The 20610-nt window shown below is 34.5% G+C and overlaps 1 protein-coding gene and 1 non-coding gene across 2 annotated transcripts in view; both read left to right on the forward strand.

Annotated features, from left to right (window-relative positions):
• The window catches only part of FMNL2 (formin like 2), a 367782-nt gene that overhangs the window by 20417 nt on the left and 326755 nt on the right, over nucleotides 1–20610 (forward strand). The window lies entirely within an intron of this gene.
• Nucleotides 660–766, forward strand: LOC123612108 (U6 spliceosomal RNA). The gene has a single exon (XR_006719281.1). It is a non-coding gene; the product is annotated as a U6 spliceosomal RNA (small nuclear RNA).

Raw genomic sequence — 20610 nt, forward strand, 5'->3', positions numbered from 1 at the left:
AAGCAAAAATAAACAAATGGGACTTTGTCAAACTAAAACATTTTTGCGCGGTGAAGGAAATTATCAACAAAATGGAAAAGCAGCCTACTTGAGGGAGAAGATATTTGCAAATGATATATCTGACAAGGGGTTAGTATCTAAAATATAGAAAGAACACATATAACCCAAATTTTTAAAAAATAACCAACTTAAACAGTGGGCAGAGGACATGACAGACATTTTTCCAAAGAATATATACAGATGACCAACAGACACCTGAAAAGATGCTCAACATCACTAATCATCAGGAAAATGCAAATCAAAACTAAAATGATATGCCACCTCACATCTGTCAAAAGACAACAAATGACAAGTTTTGTTGAGGATGTGGAAAAAGGAAAAACTTGTGCACTGTCAATGGGGTTGTAAACTAGCGCAACTTCTACGGAAAACAGTATGGAGTTCCTCAAAAAGTTAAAAATAGAACTGCCATATAACCCAGCCATTTCACTTATGGGTATTTAGCAAAAGAAACCAAAAACACTAATTAGCAAAGATACATACACTCTAGTCTTTATTGCAGCATTATTTACAATAGCCTTGATACGGAGGCAAATGTAAGAGTCCAGTGACAGATGAATGGATAAAGGAGATGAAAAATTAAAAATTAAATGAAAACAGTGCTAACTTTGGCAGCACATATACTAAAATTGGGACGATACAGAGAAGATTAGCATGGCCCCTGCGCAAGGATGACATGCAAACTGGTGAAGCATTCCATATTTAAAATAATAATAATAAGAAGAAGAAGAATAAAACTTCATAAAACTAAAAAAAAAAATTAAATGAAAACAGTCTCATTGATACACAGAACAAATGGGTGGTTGTCAGAAGGGAGGAGGGCTGGGGGGTGAGAAAAACACGTGTAGGAATTAAGATACATATCTCCAATTTTATAATAAGTCATAGGAATGTAATATACAGCATAAGAAATATGATCAATAATATTGTAATAACTTTCTATGAGGACAGATAATTACTAGACTTACTGTGGTGATCATTTCAAAATGTTTGTGAATATCAAATCATTACATAGTACACTTGAAACTAACAAAATATTATACCTCAACTATATTTCCATTAAAAAATATAGAGGGAATGATTTTATAAAACATTTGAAAATTTTTTTGAAAATATGATAGATGTTACTATATTAGAAAAAAAAATGATCTGAGAGGATATGGCCCAAACTGTTACAGTAATTCTCTCTTCATCTTGGTTATTTAAGGTGGAGGGAAGGGGGAATGTTTGGAATACAAGGAACTTTCACTTTAAAAATTTACCCTCTTGTTTATTATCATCTAATATATTTTCATTGTTATCAGAGAATATGATTGCCATGATAAATATTCTTTGGTATCTGTTATTTAGTTTAGTTTGCAGGTTAATGATCAATCTTTAAACATATATATACTTGAAAAGACTGTATATTATGTGTTTGATGGATATAATGGTATATATACATCCAGTAGAGAAAGACTATTAATTGTGCTTTCATATCTTTATATTTTACTAACTTCTTGTCTGTATAATATCTCAAATATGAAGAGAAATATGTTAATATCTCTTCTATTTTAATGTATTTATCTTTCTCTCCTTGTAATTGTCTCCATTTTTGCTTTTTTATAATAATATAATTAGATACACACAGGTTAATAATGTTTATACCTTTTTAATGGGTTGTTCCTTTCATCAAGATGTAGTGATCATATGATGCCTAATAATTTTTTTATCTTATAGTTCATTTTGCCTGGTCTTAATGTTGTGGCACCAGTTTTCTTTGGGTTGTATTTCTTGGGCATCTTTTTTTCTGTCTTTTTACTTTCAAAATTTCTGTGTCTTTATATTTCTGGTGTATTTCTAATATATAGCATATAGCTGGATTTTTTAAAATACAATTTGCCAATATGAAAATAAATTCACCATGCAATATGATAATAATATTGTAGGCATCAAATTATTTCAACAAGAATTTTCTTTTTTAATAGAGATTTAGTTGATTTACAATATTATGTTAGTTTCAGTGTATAACAGTGATTCAGTATTTTTATAAATTATACTTCATTTAAAGTTATAATAAAATATTGGCTATATTTCTTGTGCTGTAAAATCCTTGTAGCTTATTTATTTTATACTTAGTAATTTGTATCTCTTAATCAACACTTCCCCTATCTTGCCTCTCCCCTCTTCCGTCTCCCCATTGGCAACCACTAGTCCATTCTCTTTGTGAATCTGCTTCTGTTTTGTTATATTTATTCTATTATACTTTAGATTCCACGTGTAAATGATGACACAGAGTATTTGTCTTCCTCTGACTGACTTATTTCACTAGACATAATGCCCTCCAGGTTTATCTATGTTGTTGCAAATGGCAAAATTCCTTTTGAGGGGACCTGAGTAATATTCCATTTTATTTATATATATATATATATGTAATATATATATATATTTATATAATACATACACACACACACACACACATATATATATATACCACTCTTTTTATCCACTTGTTTGTTGATGGACCCTTAGTTTGCTTTCATGTATCTTGGCTATTGTAAATATTGCTGCTATGAGCATTGGAGTGAACATGTCTTTTCAAATTTGTGTTTTCTTTTTCTTCATATATATACCCAGGAATAGAATTGCTGGGTCATATGGTAGTTTTATTTTTAATTTTTTGAGGAATCTCTGTGCTGTTTTCCCTAGTGGATGCACATATTTACATTCCCATCAACAGTGTAGTAGGTTTCCCTTTTCTCCAGATCCTTCCAACATTTGTTACTTGTGGTCTTTTTGATGATAGCCATTCTGACAGGTGTGGAGTGATACCTCGTTGTGGTTTTGATTTGCATTTCTGTGATGATTAGAAAGCATCTTTTCATCTACCTGTTGGCTATTAGTATGTCTTCTTTGGAAAATGTCTATTCAGATCTTTTGCGTATTTTTGAATCAGGTTTTTTTTTTTTTTTTTTTGGTGTTGGGTTGTGTGAACTGTTTATATATTTTGGATATTAACTCCTTATCAGTCATATCATTTGCAAATATTTTCTTCCATTCACTGTCTTTTTATTTTGTCGGTTTCCTCTGCTGTGCAAAAGCCTTTAAGTTTAATTAGATCCCATTTGCTTATTTTTGCTTTTGTTTCCCTTGCCTTAGGAGATAGATCAAAAAAAAATATTCCTGCAATTTATGTCAAAGAGTGTTCTGCCTATGTTTTCTTCTAAGAGTTTTATACTATCCAGTCTTACATTTAGGTCTTTAATCCATTTAGAGTTTATTTTTGTATATGGTGTGAGGAGATGTTCTAATTTCATTCTTTTACAGGTAGCTGTCCAGTTTTCCTAGCACCACCTATTGAAGAGACTGTATTTCCCCAATTGTATAGTCTTGTCTCCTTTGTCATAGACTAACTGACCATAGATGCATGGATTTATTTCTGGGCTCTCTACTCTGTTCCATTGGTCTACTTGTCTGTTTTTTCTGCAATACCATAGTGTTTTGATTACTGTAGCTTTATAGTATGGTCTGGAGTCAGGACGCATGATACCTTCAGCTTTGTTCTTTCTTCTCAAGATTGGTTTGGCTGTTCAGGGTCTTTTGTGGTTCCATATAAATTTTAGGATTATTTGTGCTAGTCCTGTGAAAAATGTCATGGGTATTTTGATAGAGATTGCATTAAATCTGTAGATTGCTTTGGGTCCTTTGGACATTTTAACAATATTAATTATTCCAATTTATAAATAGGGGATATCTTTCCATTTCTTTGTATCATCTTCAGTTTCCTTTATCAATGTCTTATCATTTTCAGAGTATACATAATTCACCTCCTTGGTTAAATTTATTCCTAGTTATTCTTTTTGATACAATTTAAAACAGAATTGTTTTCTTGCTTTCCCTGTCTAATAGTTTGTCATTAATGTATAGAAAAGCAAAAGATTTCTGTATATTAATTTTATATCCTGCAACTTTACTAAATTCACTTATTTTAATAGTTTTTGTTGGAGGCTTTGGGGCTTCCTATCTATAGTATCATGTCATCTGCAAACATTGTCGCCTGTTTAAACACCAGTAATGGCCACCCTTCCTGGTTCAAATGCCATTGTTCAGAGTCTGAGCAAACTCTGTCCCTGCCAACTGTGCACTCTCCTTGGCAACAGCAACCTTCTTCCTATTGTGGAGCTGCTCTGGAATTAGAGGTGCTGGAGGGGGTGTTGTAGAGCCTAGGACATTTGTTGGGGCAGTCATGGGGAAACTGCACAAGTCCCAGGCTGTTTCAATCTGCTTCATTCACCTTGCTGCTGGGAGTAAGCATGTGTGTGTGGACTCTTCATGAGGAGAGCCTGGGTTTCTTATAGCTCTCCTGTTAAACCTACTGGTTTTCAAACCAGTTAAGGGGACTCATCTTCCTAGTGTAACATCCTAGGGCTGGGGTGCCCAATATGTAGTTCAAACTGCTCATTCCCCAGGGAGGATCTTTGAACCTGTATAATCTTCCTCCTCTTTGTGTCCCCTTCCAGGGGCATAGGTCCCAGCCTGATTCCTTCTCTTTCCTTCCTACCCAGCTCTGTGGATCTTTCCTACAGCCTTGGTTGTTTCAGTCTTTATACAAGCCTCCAGTTTGTTTTCAGTGAGAATTGCTTCACATAGATGTATTTTTGATGTGTTCATAGGGACAGGTGAGCTCAACATTCTCCTATTCTGCCATTTCAGTCACCACCCCTCTATAACATTGTCAAGTACAATGTCTAGTACACAATAAAAAATAACTAGGTACCCAAGGAAACATGACAACATAATTGAAAACCAGCAGAAACAACAGAGAACAGAAACATCCCATAGGGTCCAGTAGAGTTATCAGAAATAGACTCTAAAATAAGTATGTTTACCATGCTCAAGAAGGTAAAAGACAATACCAAAATTTTTGGAGATACAGAATAAAAAATACTTGAAATGTTACCAAATAGAAATGAAAAACGAATAGTTGGAATTAAAACTCAGAATAGACACATTTGAAGAAAAGAGAATATTGAGAATAAAGCACAGAGTTAAAAGGATGAAAATTGTGGGGGAAAGGGTAAGAATCATAAAGGTTGAAGTGTGAAAAAACCCTATATATATAATTGAATCCCAAGAAGAGATACATTGGAAGAGGTAATAGCTGAGAATTATCCAAAAACTGATGAAAGATAAGTTAAAAATGCAAAAATTCCTACAAACTGTAAGCAGAATAAACCAAAAGAAATGCTCATCGAGGTCCATCATAGAAAACTTTATAAAAAGGAAAAAAAAAAGAGAAAAAAAATAAAAAATCACTCAATGGTGGGGGAAGCATTGAGAGGAAAAGAAGATTGATTGCTCTCAAAGGAGCAGTAACTAGACTAAGAGCCAACATTTAACTTCTAAACAGAAACAATGGAAGGCAGAAGACAATGGTATAATAACTTCAAGGCACTGAAAGAAAATAGCAACCAATTAAAATTTCATATTCAGTGAATGCATTCTTTAATAATGAAGGGGAAATAAAGACATTTTTAAAGAAACAAATTGAGAGAATTCATCACAAGGACATCTACACTAAAGGGAAGACTATAGGATATTCTTTGGGTAGGAAAAAAATGATCCCAATTAGAGATGTAGATAGCAGTGAAAGCAAGGAGATTTAATCATTTGAGTAAATCTAAATGAGTATTTACTGCATAAACAGTAATAATAAAGACTTTGGTCTTTATAATATGGAGAAAGATACACAACAATAGTATACTAGAAGAGATAAAATGTTGTTAAAGTGTTCTAAGATTCTAGCATTCTGGAAAAGATAAAAGTAACAATAAACATCAGATTTTGATAAATCACAAATGCAATAATTATGGTAACCTCCAAAAGTCTAATAAAATAGTAAATAATTTCCCAGTGAATCATGGGTCAAGGATAGTGATTGTGTTCATCTATTAATTAGAAATTTGACTAAGCAAGATAAATTTAATGAAATATATACTTCAGAAGACATGGCTCATTTTAGATAATCAATATTTAAATAACTGGAACTTGTTTAGGGTTTTATCTTTCATTTATGGCCATTTTACCTTCTCATTATAATTTTTAAGATTCCAATTTTTTCCCAAAGGATTGGTTTAAAATGTTAAATTTCATGCATTTTAGTCTTAACCAAAAATAAAATGAAATTAAGCATATGCAAGATAACTGAATGTCAAGTAATCAGTTTTACAGCCAGCTCATTTACACTGAATTAGTAATTTGCTCAGTCTGCTATTTATGTTAATTAAAGATTATCTTATGTTATACATTTACATAGTGACATAAATGTCCCATTTTCTTCTCTGTAAATGTTATTATTATCTTAAATTTCAGTTCTTTCCCGCTACTAGCCTCTTAGAGTAATTTCATGTAACGTCATTTTTATTATACTTTTGCTGGCACTGTCATTGAGAGAATATTTAGCCTAAAAGTTAAATAATTATTAAAAACACATATTTTGGAGCACATACTGGCAAACTATGGCACATGGGCCAAAACTGGCCTGCTGTCTGTTTTTTATATATCCTGCAGCTAAGAATGGTTTCTGCATTTTTAAATAGTTGGGGAAAGAAATCAAAGACCAGTATTTTACGGCATGTGGAAATCATGTGAAATTCAAATATCAGTATCCATAAATAAAGCTTTATTAGAACACAGCTGTACTCATCTGTTTACATATTATTTATGGCTGCTTTGAGTGTTTGCAACAAAGATTGTAAGGCCTGTAGAGCCTAAAATATTTACTACCTGGTACTTTTCAGAAGAAGTTTGCCAACCGTTGCTTTAGAACGTGGGAAAATTTGAAGGTCTTCAGAGATTCTTGAGTTAGTATATCTAACTGAAATGGGAACTTTATGTTTTGGCTTTGGTATTGGTTTGTAATGTTGACTTAATAAAGTTATAGATCATAGTATAGATTATTTAAAAAAAAGACATAGGATTCTGTTGGCTTCAACAAACTATAATACTCTGCATAAAATGATATGACAAGCACTCTGATATATTTATTTTTTAAGTATCAATAGACTATTATGCTTTATAAACTTTTATATCTTTTAAATGTATTATGCTTTTATGAAATCTTTAATAAAATCTTAATAGCAAAATATTTGTGAAATATGTTAGATTCTTTTTTCCATATTGTAGAGATTAAACAGTAGCTTGGTTGAGTGTATTTGTTCTGAATCTCTGTCTAGCCAACTAATTTTATATGTATAGTTTAAGGTCCCAATCACTGGTCAGGATGATCTGGGAGAAAGGGGACATTTTAGTGGTGCCTACACTTTATATTCACCAGATAATTGTCAAATCTCTGAAATAAGTAAAGACCTAACTTTTAGTTCCATCTTGGCCACTGACTTGCTTTGTCAACTCTATGTACTTCTCTAGCTCCTCAGTTTTCCTCTTAGTAACCTGTCCTTGTCTGTAATGTCTAGTAGAGTATTTTGATCTCTTGGTAGAAAAGAGTTTCTGCAAATCCAGAGTGTTTTGGTTATCCTTCATTGGAATACTCACATCTAAAGTATTCAATTTTAAAAAATTCAGGAGTTTTTCTGAGCATATTGACAGCCTCACTACAAATCTAGGCTAAGCACAGAGCATGTGCAGAACCCAGCAGCCTCTGTAAGCACAGTGAGTCTGTGGTGTTTGCTATCTTATTGTTCATTGTTTCCTGAACTTGTTGCCTATAAGAGGCTGCTTTTCCAGTATTCCCCACTAACATTTGTTTCTGCTGTCATGGCATCTTTCTACCCAACATTTTCTTGTTTTTTTGTAAGTCTCAAAAGTATCTGCAAAAGAGAACTTAGCTTTATCCCACTAGAGATTTCAGACTCAGCTGAAGTACCAAGGAAATTCTAGAGCAAAATCTAGACATGAATAGCTGCTAAGAGAGATCAAGGCCCAAAGTCTTAGGTGACTGCTTCCTGAGCAATGAGAAGGTCTGGCTCTGGGAAAGAACTGAATTTGCAGAAATAGGAGGTAAACTAAATGTTAAAAATCGATCAGTTCATATCATATCACTAAATTGAGTAAATGTAAATCATTAAAATGTGAGTTTTACAGCACTCAAAAGAATCTTTAACAGTAAAAACTGAATTTTTCTCAATAAAGAGAGAGGATGTTGGAGGGTCAGATCAATAAAGAAAGTGATAGAAACAGGACTATAAATGATGCAAATAAAGAAAAAACAAGCATAGGCATTAGACCTAGGAAAAGGTCAGATTTGTGCTCAGTGAGTATTTATGACATGAAAAAAAAATCCTGAAAATGAGATTTTAACTTTGATCTTGATATTTAAGGTCAGAAAATGGCAGGATAAGAAATACCATATGTACAGTTAAGGGATTGGGCCTGGAAAAGTATTCTAATAATGAGAATAGAGAGGAAAAGAGGGCTTGGGGAACAGAAAATGGAATCAATGGACCTTATTTTAAAAAAGAGAAATAAAGATATCAAAAGAGGAAAGAATAAAGACAGAGAATTAAGAGAATTAAACATACATAAGTATACTGACAAGAAATTGTGCATTCATCTTAGTGATTATGCAGTGTTATTGCTGCTGTGATTTACAAGATGCTTTGAACAAGGATCAAGTCATAGAATTTCACCTTCTGTAATGTCTGTTTATGGAAGGAGTTTGCAGAGTTGGCTTGCAGCAAACTACGAAAGATATCATGATTTTTCCAAGTTAAGAGTCCTCACAAGATTAAGCCATAGCCCGGAGACACTTCTGTCTGAGAGAAACAAAGCTGATGGGTTTCGCTGCTGGGGTTTCTATCCTAATGATCAGAGAACCATTGTTTCTTTCTGCTCCTGGGCATCAAGTATGCTGACTGCCTCAACTTCAAATAACCTCCCACCAGCACTGAGAGCATTCTCTGGTTCGTGCTCGCCTTCTGTAAAACCAAAGGCACTTGGCTGTGAGCCAGTTGTTAATATTACAGTCCTGGGCACATTTCCATCTGCAGTGAACTTTATCAGACAGACACACGCGCGCACACACACATACACAGACACATCTTAACACAATTTACAAGCTCGGTTCACCTTTTTTTAAGCATCTTTTTAAAAAAAAAAGAAAATTTCTAGTATTCCTTTTGTTTATTGATGTTTTGTTCCACTCTTGCTGAATTAGTTTAGTAGCTAGAATAGTTTTTAGTTGATCTTCTTTCTTTCTTTTTTGCAGGGGGTAGGTAATTAGGTTTATTTATTTATTTGATTTTTCAGTGGAGGTACTAGGGACTGAACCCAGTACTTCAGGCATGCCAGGCATGTGCTCTACCACTTGAGCTATACCCTCCCCCCTAGTATTCCTTTTAATGATAACTTCCACCTCTTGTTACTGAACTATCTTATAGGAAAAGCCTTCTTACACTGACTTTCAAAAAATTCTTTAAGGATAAGGAATCAAAAAAGAACTCACCATCAAGCAAATTGCATTATTACAAAATATGAGAGTATAAATACTAATCTTAGCCAGATTTCCCTGAAATAGACCTTTATCTTAAATTCTATCAAATTTCAAATTATTTTATAAATCTGTTATAAGGTATACATGTATTTTTTTTCCTTGGTTTTTGAGTGGGACCTACCTCCATCTTTCTCCTTTCAAGCAATATTAACCTCTGTTATGAAAAAGAAATACAATTCTAGGTATTTGCCTCCTGGGAATAGAATTGCATCCACCATTGGGATATTTGCATTTTATAGTTTTGATAATTTATTTACCACCCACTTTGTTTTTCCTCTTCTTAGTACAGCTGTGTTCCCTCCACACTCAAATATGGCCTGAGTCCTGATCCACAGAGTAAACTAACTTCATCACAACTGTTGTCTGGCCAACTCTGTCCTCCTCCACCAGGCTCCACCCTTCTCAGGGATCTTGGGTCATGGCTAAAGCAGTGAGGAGTAGCAAAGTGAGAACTAGAAGTTTGGAGCCTCAGATACTAGTCATGAGACTAACTGGTGTGCTATCTAATTAAAGCCAGTCACATCTGTAGACCCCAGAAAGTAACCAGGTTAGACTATCTATCATCTAATATTTCTTCTTCTAAATTCTATGATTTTAATGCGATTTTCTGGTTCCACTATTTCTAGAAGGGAGGAAAAATCTAAAAATCTGAAAGATGTCATTCTGAAAACAGACCATGCAGCAAGAGAATTACAATCTTTCTACTCATTCGTTGCTCAGTGAATGTTTATGGAACACCTACTATTGGCCAGGCTTTCTGCCCAACTAGGCATTGAGTGTTAATTACACTTAACTTTTGTTCATTCTCAAACTGTTTTTATAGAGGTGAAAGTCACATAACATAAAATTAACCACTTTAGAGTGAACAATTTAGTGTACTTAGTGTATTCACAATGTTGTACAACCACTGCCTCTTAGTTATAAAATATTCTCACCACTCCAGAAAGAAACCCCATACTTGTTAAGCCATCAGTCCGAATTGTCTCCTCTCCCTACACCTATTAACCACTAATCTGCTTTCTGTGTCTATGGATTTACCTATTTCATATCATTTCATATTTCATTCACATTTCATATCAATGGAATCATATAATAGGTGACTTTTTTTGTCTAGCTTCTTTCACTTATGATACTTGTGAGGCTTATCCACATTGTAGCATGTATCATTATATCACTCCTTTTTCTGACAGAATAATATTCCACTGTATGTATATACCACAATTTGTTTATTCATTCAGCTATTGATGGACATTTGGGCTGTTTCTGCCTTTTGGCTATTGTGAATAGTGCTGCTATTCACTGAACATGCTTGCACATCAGACAGTTTTTAATATCTAGTAAATATGGCTCAAATACATAGTTTATGGCCAGGACTCTTAAATACTTTTGGAATCAGTTAACTGTCTTCCTGAACTGAATTCAGTCAAAGTCGCTACATTGTCATCTAATCTCTGACTTCTCTCATTTCTTTGTTCCTGGCTTCACTACCCAATAAATTGAGAAAATATATAGACTATCTCCTAATCTTTGCTGTGTTCCTATAAATGTGTAAATATAAAACTAGAATCCAACAAATGTCTTTATAATCAATGCCACATACAGTCATATAAACAAGGAGCTGTTAACATCAGAAAAAGAAAAGACCATGTTTTACAAAATGTATCCAACTGATCAGTTACTTACTGGGAGGAGGAGATGAAAGCCAGGCTATTGCTATTCAGATCAGTTGGGGCAGCAAAGATGTACTGTATACATTTTTCTTCTTTGAATTATAACTTGTGAGAATCCTTTTTTTTTTTTACACAGTAATTTAATAAGACTGGGTTTATTTTTTACTTTTATTTTTGTTTTTCTGTCCAGAGGCCAAATTGCAAAATCACTCAAAATGTTTTAATTTTTAAACATAGCTTAATAAATACTTCATGCCAACTCCTGGTCCTTGATATCCAAGACGTCTGTGGTTTTATTCCAGTTTCTCTGCTTACCAGTCTTAGTGACCCATGTACTGTTTCTACTGATTTATTGGTTCAATGTAAGTTTGTAAGAACTGCAGTGGTTGGCAAAAGCCATTCCTCACATTAACACAAACACACATCCAGTGCTCTCTTTCTTATTTTCTTTATCACCCTGGATTTTGGCTTTATATGAGTCACCAATTTTGAACTGTCTGTTTTTAATATCTCACCATAAGTCTGGCTTGAACTCAGTATAGGCTTAAAAACAATATAAAGAAATTTTGCAAACTAACACAGATATTGCCTTGGCCAGTCATTAAAATCTTTCTATTTTTCTAAAATAGAAGTTATTATTTATTCCTAGTGTGGTACATTAACTGCTCTGGCCAGTGTTAATTCTTTGAGTCCAATAATAAATGCATACTCTCTTTACATACACCAAATGCTGCAGCTGCTATTCATTCCCTCGGGAATGAACAGTCGGGAAAACACAGTCAAATTAGTTCTTTGAACTGGGTTCTATTAAGACCTTAGATCAAATGGACAGAAAATTGAATGATCATCTAGGTATTGAATAGAATCTGACTGGAGATATCACTTAAGTTTATGGTAAGTTATTGGCATACAGCTTTATGAAATATTTGTGCTCATGAGAAGCCATGAATTAAATGTAATTTTAAAATTTTGAATCGCCTTAAATACATTAGTGGACTCAATAACTCAGAAAATATCATCTTGACATTGCTTCTAACGCAAAGAATCATTAAGAAAAGTAAATTATTTCTTGATTATTGATCCATTTTGCAGTTAGATTTTCAAATTGGGTGTGTTATAAAAGCAAGGTGCTAATATCTTAAGTAATAAAACTTCCCATTTACTTGGTTCTTCACTTTCCAAACACTTTCCCACCTATTATTTCACTCATGCAGTTGTACTGTGTAATAAGTAGAACTACATTTATCTACACACCTGAATTAGGTACCTTAAGGCCTTGCTGCTCTAAGTGTGGTTTGAGAACTAACATCATCATCAAATGAGTTTGTTATAAATGCAGAATCACAGGCCCCACCCTAGACCTACTGAATTAGAATCTGATTAAGAAATATCTGGTGGTTTGCCCTGGGATTTTTTTTTCTTAATTGTAAATTTGGGGCTGGAACTCAGATATTCCACTGATCTGCAGCTCAGAAGTCTGTCATCTGACTACCCAGAGTTATAATGAACAAGTAACATGAGTGTAAGAGAATACCTCTCCAGTAACAATCAACCTGATATTTCTATTGTGTCCAAGATATAAATTGTCAGTTACATCAAACAATAAAACATGTAGGATACAGGAAACAAGACTGGGCTGTAGGCAGAGAGGTCTGATGGGTCTTTGGAGGACCATCTGTTTTCTTTGTCAGATTTTCACCATCAGTTTTATTAGCACTGAGAGTGATATAACCAACTTTCTTTAATGTACAAATGAAAGTAACAGGAATTAACAATAAAACATAATTTAAAAAGGAAAAAAATGCACTCCAAGTTTAACAAGCTGCTCTCAGTATACACAACATATTAGAATTTTCCATGGACAGATTAATGCTTTTTACAAAGATAAGGCTTTCTTTCCTTAGTTTCTCATTGCCATGAGTAAAATATTAATGAGACCCACCTTTCTGAACAAAAATCATCTTCCACTTTGGCTTACCAAGTGCTTTTATGATAAGATCTTATCTCAAGAAAGTGGTTTTTTTTAATTGCAGATGTAAGAGTGGGATATATCAATATGATAATAAATGGTAATTGACTTTGCTAGGGTTTGTCCATCCTATTGAGATAGAACTAAGACTCTCTACAAGTAGTCCAGTTTGTGAATGTATATCAGGTAGTTGCCATAGGGAGGAAAAGTGAAAGGTCGGGGCTATACCTGGGGATAGTACAAACAAGACATTAAAATTCTGTAATGCTTTACACTTGCAGGGTGTTTTATTTTCTTTCTTTCTTTTTTATGGTAATGAGATTTCTGGGTTCATAGTGAAGAGAGGGCAGACCAAAAGAGACAGGAAAAGCCTGACAGGGCAGGTACTTGAGCCCAGCCAAGGAAGACGCTGCAAATTTGGGATTCTGGCTAGTAAAGCTCTTTGGGATGACTGCCTGGTTCTTGGACACCTGTGAGACCAAGTTTGCATTCAACAAATCGAATTACCTCCCCACTACCAAAATAAAATAATAAAATAATACAATTACAAATAAATTTAAAAAAAAATAGAGGAATTAATATTTTAAAGTTCTTTTAGTCCTCTTTTACTGTTTCCTCCTAATTTACCATAGAGAAAGGCTTTCTGAGAAAAAAAAAACCCTTTAATTAAAGGAGTGGATTACAGGGGAGGTTGTAAAATCATCATGACTGAGACATTTAAAAATAAAATAGCATTGGGATAATTAGCTTGATACTGCCTAAAGGCAAGACTATGGATGAGAAATTTCTTTAGTATTTCAACTCAGCAACTCACAGACATATGCAAGGCTTATGTCTAAAATTAGGTTTTAGTGTTAACTTTCTAAACATTTCAGAATTTCACAAATGTTTGAGATTTTATGCTTGAAATAGTAGTTTGACTTGCAAGGACTACAGTGTAAGGATATCTAACAAAACAGTTATATTTATGTATTCAAGATGATTCTTAGGTATTACATGTTATCAGAAATCAATATTTTCTTTTGTGTCTTTCTAAAAAATCTGTTACTCTTTGTGTGTGTTTCTGTGGTGCTTCATACATTATAAATTATATTTATATTCAAAGTATAAACATCATATGATAAAGGATGGAGTCTTAAGAATTACACAGGAATGAGAAAAAGAAAATTTTTTAACTTCTCTGTCATTGAGGTCCTTTCTTACTTCCTTTTTGTTTCATGTGGTAGCTGCTTTAACTACAGAGTGTGACTCAAGTTAGTAAGTTACTCTTAAATTACAAGTATGTAAATTTATCAGACTTTAGTCAAGGCTGTTAAAACATTTTGTAAATGATCCATTTATGATAATAAACGTAGCTTATGGAAAATATTTTTTATGTATTTAGAATGCCTTTCTAGCATTTTAAGAATGTTCTTTAATTCATTCACCCTGATTTTTGAATTATATTAATTAAAACAGTAAATAACAATATACCATTAGTGACTTATTCCTTTTTATCAAAATTAAGGTGTTTAAATGTTTAAAGAAACCCCTTAAAATATCTTGTATGTCATATCTGCCTAAATGTTGTAATACGTATTTGATATATTTGGAAAATGGTATGAATTTTAGTGACTAAAAAATTAAAATGGATGAGATGATTCCATTTTTATATGAATAAGTAAATATTGAGAATTCTGTTTGGGAATAATGTATGAACGAATCAATTATAGTTCCATATACAACTATGTAGATGTATGTATGTAAAGATTTTTTAAAAACAGTCACAGTTTGCATATGATATCTGCATACTGTAGCCCCCAATAGGGAAGAATAAACATTATTTTTATAGTACTGTAGTATGCATTTATTGAAAAAAATTCACGTGTAAGTAGACTTGTGCAGTTCTAACTCATGTTGTTCAAGGGTCAACTTTATATACACAATATAAATAGATATATAATGTACATTTGTATGTGTATTCATCCCCCCAAAACACACAGAGATACACACACCATACACATGATAAAGAAAAGGAAAATGAATAAGACCATGAATCTTGGACTATTCTTCATCATTACTTCCTTTAAAATAGAATCTATTCATTAATTTTAAAAGTAAACTGAACAAAACTATTTAATCCAGGGAAGTGCTTCCTGAGCATAGATCTCTGATAAGTTTGTACAAAATATGTGAATCCACATTAGATAAAGAAGCATTTATTAAGAAAGGCTACCACTAGCATTTGACTTAAAATCATGAAATAATTGTTTTCTACTTCAAAAGAGGTTCCAGTTAGTGAATGTGGCAGTTGAACTTTCTTGGCCTAGGAGACATTAACCATTTGCCTGACATCCTTCTGGAAACAGTTTTATAGATTCAGCTTTCGTATTGGTTTAAGTCTTTATAAAATATCTTATATATACTTATCACAAAGTATAAGGGAGATTTAGCACATGATCAATTTTTAAAAAAAATTTGAGATACACAAAAAAGTATCTATTATCCCACCCTTTAAGTTTCATGCCATCCTTACCCTTCTGCTCCCACCGTTTATTAGCCCTCCAAGAAGAGCCCACTGTTTACAGTTTGGTGCTACAAATTCTTTTCAGCTTTCCCTCTCATATAGCTATATTAATCAATCTATCTACACAGATTTTACAAGAATGGATCAAGCTAGCCATACTGATCTGTAACTTGGGTTTTCCCCTTACTTATACATCTGGACGTCTTCCCATATCATCATACCTAGATCTCCTGACTTTCGATAACTTTGTATCACAATCTAGGTAGGTATTTTCTATTGACATATAAATTGTTTTTAGGTAGATGTTTTTCTTTCATGCTACTGAAAACACTATTTCAGGGAGTATCAGGTAGCTTTATGTGGTTATATAGCATGTGTGTAAGATAGATTTCTCCATAGACTAGTTCTTGCTAGGGTCACAACAACCATGGTGTTAGAGTTAATGAGACATTTCTTTTCCTTACTACACTCTTGACCATCATCTCTGTTCCTTGGAAGGTTCTCTGCTTTTTCTCCTACCTCTGTTTTTGCTCCTTCTCAGTCTACTTCACCACCGCCTCTTCCTCAGTGCAACCTCCTCAAGCTCAGTCTAGGCACTCTGCTCTTTACATATTATATTTTACCTCTAGACAACCTCATCAATGACCAAGAATTTAATTACATATATGTATTTGTGTATGTATACAGGAATGGCATGTCTACAGGAATGACACCTATATTTATATCTTTACCCTTGATCTCTCTGGATTCCAGAACCATGTATATTACAACATGTTTATTACTTTTTAAGTTACTTTTGATTTATTTTTCTACTACATATCTCTCCTCATGACCCTAGAGCCATGAATCCTACTGCCACAAACTCATTTTATCTAAAACCAAACTCATAATGCTGTCAAACCCAGTCCTCCCCAGTAATTTCTATCTTATTGAATGGTACTGCCATCCAAAAAGTTGCACAATAGAAGTAACTACCCATATATAATTCATCATTATGGTTTTACTTGTAAGTATTTCTTCAATCCATCCATTTCTCCTTATCGCCACTGCTACTCAACTAATTCATGCTACTACCATCTCTTGCCATTATAATATCTTTCTAATTGAATTTTATCACCTACTTGTGCTCCACTCTAGTCAAGTTTCCATCTATAGCCAGATTGACCTTCCCTCCTCACTTTCTGCCTTTCAGCCACACTAGCCTACTTTCAGTTCCTCCAGTGTTCTCCCAGGTCCCCTCCATCTGTGAAACATCTTCACTTGTTTACTTCAAGACAGGCAAGATTTCTGCTTCTCATCAAGGTTACCTTCTAGAGGGGTAGAGTGGGAAAAGATACACCAAAAAAAAAATATATATATATATATATGCACAAGACAATTTATCAGATAGCAATATTTCTATGCTGAATAATTGAAGCTGATATAAGAGAGAACGACTAACTGGATCCTCCTTACTGGGTAGGCAAGGAAAGCCTCTCTAAAGAGGTCTCTCTTAAGGTTGGGATTTGAATTAAAAGATAGCCAACCATGCAGAGATTATGGGGAAGAACATTCCAGGTGAAAGGAACAGAGACTGAAAGATCCTAACACAGAATGAGCTTGGCTTGTTGCATCAGGGTGGTAGCGGTGGCATGGTGAAAAAATAACAGATTGAAGAAATTATTCTACATGCTGTTCTGTCTAGAATATTTTCCCTCCTTTTTACCTAGTTAACTCCCACTGTCCTCTCTTTTACCGCGTGTACTCCTACTCATTCTTTGATCTCACTCTCTCAGGGATGTGATCAGTTCCCCCATACACATGCATCATGTGCCCTTCCTTCAAAACATACATCACAGTTGTGGTTCAGTAACATTAATCTGCTTGGTGATGTGATTAATTTGTCTCCTTTGTGAATATGAGAGTCAGGACTTCTCTGTTTTGCTCAATATGGTTTTCCTTTTTCCTAACACAGATGAGACACTCAATGAATATTTGTTAAGGTAAGATTGTTGAGTCAAAGGTATGTACCTTTTAGATTTTAATAGATATTGCCAAATTGCTTTCCCCCAAATGCATACTGCTTCACATTTCCATAAATCATACACAGAAGCACTCATTTCCCCTCATCCTCATCAGTCCTGCATGTTAGCATTCTGCTGAATTTCATTACTCTAATAAATAGCCATTTGTGTTTGTCTTCTTGAGCATCTACATTTGAGACAAATTTAATTATACTAAGCTCAGATTAGACTTTTTAGGCTGAAATTAATTTTTTTTGAGGATACCTTCCTCCCATCTAGTTCTCCAGTATACATGTGACACACTTATGTCTCAGACTCTTGTTTGGAAATTTCAGCACTTATATCTGCTATTTTAAGTCACACTCTACACAGCCAGGAGAGATTGGGTGCCAGTGAAAGACAGTTGGGTTCTGGGCCTCCAAATGAGAAAGAGATAACAAATTAAGAGGAGAATCAGAGAAATGGATGAGTCAGAGTTAGAATAGAGCAGAGTCTTATAAGAAGACTGGAGACAAGGTAGGATCTGAAGGGGTAAAATATCATGGGTAAAGTGTACCCAAGGTCTTGATGGGACCTTAAGAACTTGGTAAACCACTATTTCTTCAGTGGTCAGGTAAGCAAAAACATAAAGTGAACTTAGGAGAAGAAGACAGATTTTTTGGGTAGTAAAGCAGAACAGGGCCTAAATGGGTAAAGGCTTGGGCAAATACATCTAAAACCAAGGATCACTAAGAACCACATTGTAGGGTTAGACCTAGATGTTTGTAATTGTACTCTACCTTGTAGTAAGATGATGTTCTTGAAAAGAAATGTTACATTGTCTTTTAAGAAGGGCCCTTGGGGACACTGGAGGAAGGGCTTAGCACCTTAGCCCATAAGTTCAGGGCCCTGGGGCCCTGGATAATGACAGCAGGAAGTGCCAGCAAAAGTAGCTGTTGTCATTTGGGACTTGGGCAAAAGGCATGTATGATCATGGTTGTCCACTCATGGTGATAAGGAATAGTGAGCAAGAATGCAAGATTGTGGACCCTGAAGCCCCAGGTGCAGCAGAAGTCACTGAGTCTCTAGAGCCCTAGCATAACAATGCACTTAATGTTAAGTCCCATCAGGCTGGGGGCAGGGGGAGGAGTGAGAGGACAGGATGTTTGAATTAGCCTAGGGACTGAGACAAGGCTGAGAGGAAATGTGGGCCAAGCTACAGCAAGCTGGGGAAGAAGACCGATGGAAGTGAAGTGGAGTCTAACAGTGGCAAAGCCCAGTGATTCACTATGGGCTACCTACTGAGCCTAAATTACTTAGGTGTTTCTGTCACCTCCACCTTCATTATGTACCCTAGCAATTTTACAATTAGTTTCTGAAGATTTTGAATTAAGTGTTTTCCTGTGCTGTTGTGTGAATGGGAAGAAATGATTTCTTTAGAACATTATGTCCTGAAATGCTGAAATGGGGTAAATGTGATGGAGCACTGAGGGTTAGTCCATATATTTTCCCTTTGGGAAGACTTCACTCTACATTTTCTAGTGCATTTACCAGGCTTTTTTTTTTTTTAATTGAAATATAGTTGACTTATTTACAATGTTGTGTTAGTTTCTGTACAGCGTAGGGATTCAGTTATACATATGTATGTATATTCTTTTTCATATTCTTTTTCATTATAGGTTATTAAAAGATACTGACTGTAGTTCCCTGTGCTATACAGTAGGACCTTGTTGTTTATTTTAGATATGGTAGTTTGTATCTGCTAATCCCAAACTCCTAATTTATCCCTCCCCAACCTTTCCCCTTTGGTAACCATAAATTTGTTTTCTGTGTCTGTGAGTCTGTTTCCATTTTGTAAATAAGTTCATTTGCATCATATTTTAGATTTCACATATAAGTGATGTCATGTGATATTTGTCTTTCTCTGTCTGACGTACTTCACTTAGTATGATAATCTCTAGGTCTATCCATGTTGCTGCAACTGACATTATTTCATTCTTTCCAGGCTGGTTTTTAATGCTTCATTTGACATGGATTCTTTTTTTCCTAAGCAGAACATACCTCCCTATTGAATAAGTCTCACTGCTAGGAAGTCAGATAGACTCCCTACCTTTCCCCTTTTGTTTCACCTCATTATTTGTAACTCGTGGTAGTAAATCATTCCTCTCCCAGCATGGCACTTTGAAGCAAACACCACTGTGTTTTCACAAAGCTCTGTAAGATCTTCTACCTCATTCCAGTCCAATATTTTACCTGCAAGCTCTCCTGGTTCCAATTACTGTGACCAATTTGAGTCAGCACAAGGCACTTGAGTGCTCCCTGTCTGTTCCACCTGGATGAATGTTTGTAAATGGAGCACCTTTAGAATAGGATAAAAAGCCTTTTGAATATCTTTGGAGTTATTGGTGCTGTAAACGAGGAGAAACATCTGCATTTCATGAGATAGCTCCAGGGAATTTTGATCCTTTAAAAATGCTAGCAACAACAACAACAGACCTTAACAATAATAAATCACCAACAGCATCATTGTCCTGCTCTTATTCATGAAGACAAATATAATCTTTTTATCCTATCTTCTACTGAAATGAAGCCAGTGTAATTTTCAGAGTATTTTGGTAGCAACAAAACTATTTCACATATAACAACTAATTTTTAAAGAAGCAATTAAGAGACGGTATCTTCCTATGGGGGGAAAAGTCAGATTCTTAAAAAAAGATAATTCTTTGTTGAGGCACAAAAACTGGCCAATTGCTGAACAAAAGCTTGCTGCTGTCTAGGCAATGTAGCTGGCAAGGCAATGTAGCCGGCAATCCTATCACTACCTGCTGTGTGTGTTTGTGTCCAGATGGCAAAAATGCTGAGCAAATCCTTGAATCACAGGTGGTGCTGAGATGCTGATTCTGCATGGGAAGTTGTGGGTGGGCACCCACCTG

This window comes from Camelus bactrianus, chromosome 5 (genome assembly GCF_048773025.1).
Source record: "Camelus bactrianus isolate YW-2024 breed Bactrian camel chromosome 5, ASM4877302v1, whole genome shotgun sequence".
In the NCBI taxonomy this organism is placed as follows: domain Eukaryota; kingdom Metazoa; phylum Chordata; class Mammalia; order Artiodactyla; family Camelidae; genus Camelus; species Camelus bactrianus.